The 9,238-nt window shown below is 49.0% G+C and overlaps 1 pseudogene; it reads right to left on the bottom strand.

The window, feature by feature from the left end:
• Nucleotides 1–4,944: 4,944 nt before the first annotated feature.
• LOC128279908 (28S ribosomal RNA) lies at nucleotides 4,945–7,845 on the bottom strand (annotated as a pseudogene).
• Between the last annotated feature and the right edge of the window lie 1,393 nt (nucleotides 7,846–9,238).

Genomic DNA, 9,238 nt, shown 5'->3' with positions numbered 1-9,238 from the left:
GTGCCCGAGGCTCCCGCACGACCAGGGGCCTAGGTTGCCGATGGTGGCCGAGGCTCCCGCACGACCAGGGGCCTAGGTTGCCGATGGTGCCCGAGGCTCCCGTACAACCGAGGGCCTAGGTTACCGATGGTGCCCGGGCTCCCACACATCCAAGTACCAAGGTGCCGATGGTGCCTGAGGCTCTCACACGACCAAGGGCCTAGGTTGTCAATGGTGCCCGAGGCTCCCGCACGACCAGGGACCTAGGCTACCGATGGAGCCCGAGGCTTCTGCGCGACCAGGGGCCTAGGTTGCCGATGATGCCCGAAGCTCCCGCACGACCAAGGGCTCAGGTTGCCGATGGTGTCCGAGGCTCCCTTAAGACCAAGGGCCTAGGTGCCGATGGTGGCCGAGGCTCCCTCACGACCAAGGGCCTAGGTTGTCGATGGTGCCCGAGGCTTTCGCACGACCAGGGGTGTAGGTTGCCGATGGTGCCCGAGGCTCCCGTACGACCAGAGGCCTAGGTTGCCGATGGTGCCCGAGGCTCCCGCACGACCAGGGTCCTAGGTTGCCGATGGTGCCCGAGGCTCCCGCACGACCAGGGGCCTAGGTTGCCGATGGTGCCCGAGGCTCCCGCACGACCAAGGGCCTAGGTTGCCGATGGTATCCGATGCTCCCGCAGATCGAAGCATGAAGGTGCCGATGGTGCCCGAGGCTCCCGTACGACCAAGGGGCTAGGTGCTGATGGTGCCCGACGCTCCCGCACGATCGACATCTTGGGTTTCCGATGGTGTATAAGGCTCCAACATGTCCAAGCAACAATGTGCCGATGCTCCCGCACTATCGACGTCCTAGGTTACCAAGGGTGCCTGATGCTCTGGCACGACCAAGGGCCGAAGGTGTCGGAGGCTCTTATTCCAAAAGGGGAAGGACTTGGATGATTCAAAAAGGGAGGGATTGGGACGACTTGTAGCATCGTTTTCGATATTCTAGGATGGCTCACCGAGTAATCGCCGGATGGCTTGCCGCAGAGCACTACCGGATAGACCACGAGCACCGCCAGAAACCTAACCGACAATGGGGGCACCATGTCCGGGCATGAAATGGGCGTAAGGCCTTTGACAACCCCCGTCGCCTCAATATCACCTCCCCTAAAGAGCTAAAAAACTTGGTCAATGTGCTACCAGGGACATTCTTTTTTTGAAAGAAAACCACCAAAGGTCAACCTCATCTTATTGCATCTTTAATAATCAAACCATGGATATCCGCTCGATAATCCATATCAAAATACAAATCAACTTTGTTCCTAACGGCTAAGTGACAAAGTAAATCGCAAAAGATTATTGCTAGTACGACTAATCCAATTAACATGGACGTAATCAAAAAATTAAAAGCACTACAAGTATGCTTAATATGTCATCCAAAAACAAGAATATCTTTATTCCTCTTGTTGACCGAATTGACGAGCCCAAGACCGTCGATTCCACAATAAGTCGAGCGATTTTAATCTAGCCAAAGTTTAAGCCTTCTTTAAGCGCCCAACTCGCCTAATTCACATCCATAGCTTTATCAACGAACTTATAGCATCCCCAATAACGGCTTCATCTTGGTCCCTCGTGATAGCGCCCACACCATCGCTCCCATTAATAACAAAGAAGATCCACGCTCACTTTGATGTAGCCAGAGGAGGGTTTTCTCCAATCTTTAATCGCCGAGTCGGAGGAATAATAACGGCTCGCCATATTATAAATGCGAAAGTCCTTGCTTAACATGGTCGCCTTTTCCTGCATCGTCACCGCCGCATCCATTTTCCCTTTGAAAAGCATATTATTTCTATCATTCCAAATTGCTCCAAAGGTAGTTAAGAAATCAGCAGCCGACTTTCTTATCCAAAGACACGAAAAACATCCTCCAACCAATCGATGCGCTTGGTATATTCCCGCTTAGCGCCTATTGTTTAACCCACCAGCAGACCAAAATATCACGAGCCTTTTACGCCTTTCATGGCATGAATCAGCTGCTTTCTCCTCATCTTTGCATCTCGGACAAATGTTTTGGAAACCACGACGGATGCGAGCAATGTTGTCGAACGTGGGAGAATGTTGTGACCAATCCTCCGCCTAAAGATTTTGATCTTCTGGAGCATCCGCTTCCATAAGGCGCGCCAGAAAAATCATGAGGGCCGAATCCGACTTCCTTAAGAATCAGCCAAGAATAAGCCGACTTGGACGTGTAAATACCATGCGGATTTTGGAGCCACGTCCGGGTGTCTTTAATGTTATTAGGAGGAATGGGCAAATTGCATATGCACTCCCCCAAATAATCCCCATAAATCTCTTTCACCCTTTCCCTTTTCCAACGTCTGTTATCTTGGTCCCACAGGTCTTTGACTTTTCTTTCATTATCATTGAGAGGAGACCGACAAACCGACTCTCCAAAGATACCATTCAGCCCCCAATGCGCACGTCTAAGATCAATCCCATTGCCATCTCCCACTTGCCAAATAAAACCATCCTTAAGATTCTATCGCCTTTGGCAATGCTTGCCCAGTGAATGAAGGCTTGTCGCACCGCTTATAATCAATCGCCCCTTCGTGAAAGTACTTCATACATAGGACTTTAAAACATAGAGTGTCCTGTTGAGACATAAGCCCAAACCTGTCTCTCCAAAAGAGCCAAAGTTAAAGAGATATAGGTTTCAAAGCCCATTCCACCCATACCCTTCGGATGACACATTTTCCGCCACGCCATCATTGCCCAACCCCAAGCATCTTGTCGTTGTTTGTCCACCACATCCTTCCCATTTGTGAATGGAGTTCCTCTATAGTGCCCTTTGGAGCCAAGAACACCGAAAATGCATAGGACGGAATGGCCTGGATAATCGCCTTGATAAAGACCTCTTTCCCACCGTAAGAAAGCAAGTGTTTTGACCACTTTTAACCCCGCAAGTACACCTATTAATAATGTCGTTGAAAGCTAAAGATTTCTTCCTACCAACAGAAGTGGAAGTCTAAGATAACTATCAAGCTTTTCGACAAATCGCATGCCAAGCAAGGAGCTAACCGAAAGTCTACTATCCCTAGGGGTTTTAGGGCTAAACAAAATCATGGATTTATCCTTATTAATCTCTTGGCCCAAGCCCTACTAAATGAGCTATAATACTCACAAGCTCCTCAACATCTCTTTTTTATTACTTAACAAAGAGAAGAGCGTCATCAAGAAAAAAGCAATTGATTAATACGGGCCCATTTCTACTAGCTCTAATTCCTTAAGCATATTATTATACTGAGCACGAAATAACAATCTAGAAAAAGCTTCCATGCAAAATAAAAAAAGATAAGGAGAAAGAGGGTCCCCTTGTCTCAGGCCACGCTCCGGCATAATTGTATCAGAGAGGATAGCATTGCACTTGACAACATAACGAACTGATCTAAAGCATCTCATAATCTTCGACACCCAATCGTTCGCGTAGCCCATTTTCTTCATCACTTCTTCGATAAAGTTCCACTCCACCCGGTCATAAGCCTTGCTCATGTCAAGCTTGACCACAAACCCTTTATTAGGACCATTCTTCGTACTCTGAAGATAATGGACAAGCTCGTGAGCAATCAAAATGTTATCGTGAATCATCCTCCCTAACAAAGGCACTTTGATTTTGGCCGATGCATAACTAAGCGCTTCCTTCAACCGATTGGCAAGCACTTTCAATAATTTTGTAAATCACCCTACATAGGCTGATGGGCCTAAAATTAGTCATATCCACAGGATCTTTAACCTTAGGGATTAAAACAATAATAGTATCATTTAAGCAATCCACATCTTTAACACCCCTAAGAATATCCAGGCAAAGATTAATAACATCCGCTCCAACGACGTCCCAATTTTCTTTGAAGAAATGCCCTGACAAACCATCAATTCCGGGAGCTTTCCTAGGATCCATTTGACTAAAGGCCTTCATGATTTCACTCTCTGTAAAATCCTGTAACAACCGGTCATTTACCGTCCCTGAAATACATTTCTCTACATAGTCCAGATTAAGCTCACTGTTAGAATTGAAATTTGACTTAAACAAGAGTTGAAAATACTCCCTGATAGCTTTACAAATGTCCACATTATTATCCCTCCAACTGCCGTTGGTGTCTTTAAGTCTAGCAATATTGTTTTTTTTCCTCCTGTTAGTAGCCCTGACATGAAAAAACCGAGTATTCCTGTCCCCTTCCTTTAACCACATAACCCTCGACCTTTGAGCCCAGAATTTTTCCTCAAGATCCAAAGAATTACCCAAATTTTAACCGAATGTTTTTAAGCTTCTTGCCCTCGTTATTGCTCCCCTGGCCATCAATAATTCTATTAATATCCGTCTGCAGAGAACCAATTTGATTCCGCAGTTGTTTTAACTTCTTATACTGCCACCTTCTAAGCTCTTTGCCAACATTCGTAATCTTCTCCATAATATCTTGATTCCCACGCTGCCAAGCACCCTTGATAATCGTTTTAGCAGCTTCATTTCTAGCCCAACAAACCTCATACCTAAAACAAAGCCTCAGGTCCATAGGGCCGTCTAGATGGCTCGCCAGAGCACTACCGGGATAGACCGCTGGAGCACCGCCGTAAACCTAACCGACGATGGGGGCACCGATGTCTGGGCATGAAATGGGCGTGGGCAGTGCCTTGGACAACCCCTGTTCCCCACAAAATCACCTCCCCCCTAAAGAGCTAAAAAAACTTGGTCAATGTGCTACCAGGGGACATTCATGTGTCTAAAACAGGGACACTTTATGGTGCCGAAGCTTCTGCACCAACGGGGGCCCAAAATTAGCTTTGGTGCTCGACCCTTCTGCACATCCGATGCACCAAGGTACCGATGCTGCCCGATGCTCCGACACATTAAAGGGGCCGGTGGTGCACGATGGCCCAGCACCACGGGATGGCACACAATGCCGATAGTGTACGAGGCTATCGCACGACCGGGGGCCAAAGGTGCCGGAGGCTCTTATTGCAAAAAGGGAGGGACAGGGACAATTCATTCATTGTTGGGTACTGGACATGCAACACTTGGTGAATTCTGCTCCACAATGATAGGAAGAGCCGACATCGAAGGATCGAAAAGCAACGTCGCTATGAACTCTTAGCTGCCACAAGCCAGTTATCCTTGTGGTAACTTTTCTGACACCTCTAGCTTCAAATTCCGAAGGTCTAAAGGATCGATAGTCCACGCTTCCACGGTTCATATTCGCATCGGAAATCGTAATCAAACGAGCTTTTACCCTTTTGTTCCACATGAGATTTACATTATCGATGAGCTCATCTTAGGACACCCAAGTATCTTTTAATAGATGTGCCACCCCACCAAACTCTCCACGACAATATCTTCCTTGGGATCACCGATCAAGCCAACCTTGGGTCCAAAAGAGAGGTCGTGCCCGCGCTCTAATTCTGGAATAAGTAAAATAACGTTAAAAGTAGTGGTATTTCAATTTAGCCGAGAGCTCCCACTTATCCTACACCTCTCAAGTCATTTCACAAAGTCGGACTAGAGTCAAGCTCAACCGAGTCTTCTTTCCCCACTGATTCTACCAAGCCCGTTCCCTTGGCTATGGTTTCGCGGGATAGTAGACCTAGACAATGGGAATCTCATTAATCCATTCATGCGTCACTAATTAGATGACGAGGCGCTTGGCTACCTTAAGAGAGTCATAGTTATTCTCATTGCTTACCCGCACTTGGTTGAATTTCTTCACTTTGACATTCGAGCATCGGGTAAATCGCATTGCGTGAGCATCCGCAGAGACCATCGCAATGCTTTGTTTTAATTAAACAACAGATTCCCTTGTCTGCATTTAGTTTTGAGTTGATCGCTGTCGCCTCGAGGAAGGCCTCCAAAGGAGCCGTTCCCATCCAAATCCCTCGATCGATGCGCTGGCGACCGGCTCTCCATGAAGCGACTCTAGTAGTGCACCGTAGCTAACGGTTCAGGGCGGGACCCGTGCCTAGCCCTCGAGCCAATCCTTTTCCCAAGGTTATGGATCCATTTTGCCGACTTCACTTGCCTACATTGTTCCATTGACCGTAGGTCGCTCATCTTGGAGACCGATGCGGTTATGAGTACGATCGGCATGAGACGGCACTTGGTTCTCTCGATTTTCAAGGGCACGGGTGCACCGACACCACGCGACGTCAAAGGTTTTTTCTAAGACTAGACCTACCTCCTACCGAGCTGTTTCTGTGGTGGGCGGCCGTTAATGTAAAAGATAATTCTTCCCGAGGCCCCGCCTACTTCTCCTGACTCTCGACATTGCTGTCACCAGATCATCCCGGTCCAAGAATTTTAACTTGATTCCTTTGAAGCTCAATGCCGAACGCGCTTATCGGACGGCTTCCCGTCTCTTAGGATCGACTAAGCCATGTGCAAGTGCCATTTACATGGAACCTTTCCCCTTCGACCTTCAAAGTTCTCATTTGAATATTTGCTACTACCACTAAGATCTCAGACCGACGGCCGCTCGCCCGTGTCGCGGCCACGGCTTTGGCGTCCGCCGCACCTTTCTACTCATCGGGGCCTGGCTCTTACCCCGACGGTCGGGTATAGGCCGCACGCTTAAGCGCCATCCATTTTTGGGGCTAGTTGATTCGGCAGGTGAGTTGTTACACAGTTCTTAGCAGATTTTGACTTCCATGACCACCGTCTTGGAGTCTTAATCGACCAACACCCTTTGTGGGTTCTAGGTTAGCGCACAGTTGGGCATCGTAACCCAACTTTTAGTTCATCCCACATTGCCAGTTCTGCTTACCAAAAATGGCCCACTTGGAGCTCTCGATTTCGTGGCGTGGCTCAACGAAGCAGCCGCACCATCCTACTTATTTAAAGTTTGAGAATAGGTCAGGGGCATTGCACCCCCGATGCCTTTAATCATTGGCTTTACCCGATAGAACTCGCTAAGGGCTCCAACTATCCTGAGGGAAACTTCAGAGGGAACCAGCTACTAGACGGTTCGATTAGTCTTTCGCCCCTATACCCAAGTCAGACGAACGATTTGCACATCAGTATCGCTGCGGGCCTCCACAAGAGTTTCCTCTAGCTTCGTACCGCACAGGCATAGTTCACCATCTTTCGGGTCCTGAAAGGCATGCTCTCACTCAAACCCTTCTCAGAAAATCAAGGTCGGTCGGCGGTGCACCTATGAGGGATCCCGCCAATCAGCTTCCTTGCGCCTTATGGCTTTTCTAGTCCATTGACTCACACACATGTCAGACTCCTTGGTCCGTGTTTCAAGACGGGCCAAATGGGGAGCCCATTGGCCGACGCCCGGTGCACATAGGTGCCGAAGCACGCCGAGACGGCACGTGTTGGATCCCACGATCGAGGCAACGACGTCTCCACAGGCGTATCAAAGGCCCGAGCTTGGGCCGTCGCCACGACCCGCGTCGGTCCATGCCCCGAGTCGATCGGCGGACCGGCTCTCGCTGTTTCACAACGGACCGGGGCACATCGTCGGCCCCCATCCGCTTCCCTCCCAACAATTTCAAGAACTCTTTGACTCTCTTTTCAAAGTCATTTTCATCTTTCCCTCGCGGTACTTGTTCGCTATCGGTCTCTCGCCCGTATTTAGCCTTTGTACGGAATTTACCGCCCGATTAGGGTCAGATTCCCAAACAACTCGACTCAGAGACAATTACTCGTGGTGCGACAGGTCCGGCACGACGGGCTCTCACCCTCTTGGCGCCCTTTCTAGGGGACTTGGGCCCGGTCCGCCGAGGACGCTTCTCCTAATTCTCAAGTCGGGCTTTTCGGTTCGCTCGCCGTGCTACTAGGGGAATCTGGTAAGTTTCTTTTCCTCTGCTTATTGATATGCTTACACTCGGTGGGTAATCCCTTTGACCTAGGGAACGCGATCGCGATGCCGAAAGGTTTAAGGGTCTCGATCGACGAACACGACGACTCGACCAATAAATTTTTACAAGATTACCATCGATCGTCATGACGATTATGTCGCCGAGGCTCAATTTAGGCCAACCATCGGGTCAGGCGCGCACGGAGGCCAATTTCATACGGTCCAACCGAGTCCCGAGGGATCGGGGTTAGATGGGGGCGACGATGTGTAACACCCAGGCAGACGTGCCCTCGGTCTAATGGCTTGGGGCGTAACTTGCGTTGAAAGACTCGATAGTACTCGGTCTAATGGCCGAGATATCCGTTGCCGAGAGTCATTCTATATACTTTGAGATAAAAGAACAACATCACTGAAGCACTGACACCGCGAACGGTGTGGCGATAAGAGATGTGTTCCTTTTTTCATTTCGATTCCTTGGCGCGATTTGCGCCGGGGGTTTGTTCATTTTGCATCGAAGAGGTTGATCCCGACATCTCACCCCACCCAATGGGCAAAAGGGACGACAAGACCGCCGCTTCGACACGCGGGTGGCGGCGACAATTTATGCACCTGTACCACCTCCGATGTTGTATACAACGCGTTCACGGGTAGTTACGCTGGCGTGTTTTGACAATGATCCTTCCGCAGTTCACCTCACGGAAACCTTATTACGACTTCTCCTTCCTCTAAATGATAAGGTTCAAGGACTTATCGCGACGTCATGGTAGCTGAATCGCCCACATTGCCGCGATCTCAACACTTCACCGGACTATTCAATCGGTAGGAGCGACGGGAGGTGTGTACAAAGGGCGAGACGAGACAACGCGAAATGATGACTCGCTTACTAGGAATTCCTCGTTGAATACCAACAATTGCAATGATCTATCCCCATCACGATAAAATTTCAAAGATTACCCGAGCCTGTCGACCAAGGGTATAGACTCATTGAATACATCAGTGTAGCGTGCGTGTGGCCCAGAACATCTAAGGGCATCACAGACCTGTTATTGCCTCAAACTTTCGTGGCCTAAAAGGACATAGTCCCTCTAAGAAGCTAGCCACGAAGGATCACCTCCGTAGCTAGTTAGCGGTCGAGGTCTCGCTAGATTACAGAATTAACTGCACAAATCGCTCCACCGACTAAGAATGACCATGCACCACCACCCATAGAATCAAGAAAGAGCTCTCGATCATTAATCCTTACTATGTCCGGACCTCGCAAGTTTCCCGTGTTGAGTCAATTGTCGCAGGCTCCACTCCTGTGGTGCCCTTCCACAATTCCTTTAAGTTTCAAATTTTATGACCATACTCCCCTAACCCAAAGACTTTGATTTCTCATAAGGTGCCGCAGAGTCCTAAAAGCAACATCCGCCGATCCCCGCTCGGCAT

Source organism: Gossypium arboreum, chromosome 8 (genome assembly GCF_025698485.1).
Source record: "Gossypium arboreum isolate Shixiya-1 chromosome 8, ASM2569848v2, whole genome shotgun sequence".
Classification (NCBI taxonomy): Eukaryota; Viridiplantae; Streptophyta; class Magnoliopsida; order Malvales; family Malvaceae; genus Gossypium; species Gossypium arboreum.
Note: the sequence above shows the minus strand (reverse complement) of the source record. Positions and strands in the feature narration are given on the sequence as shown.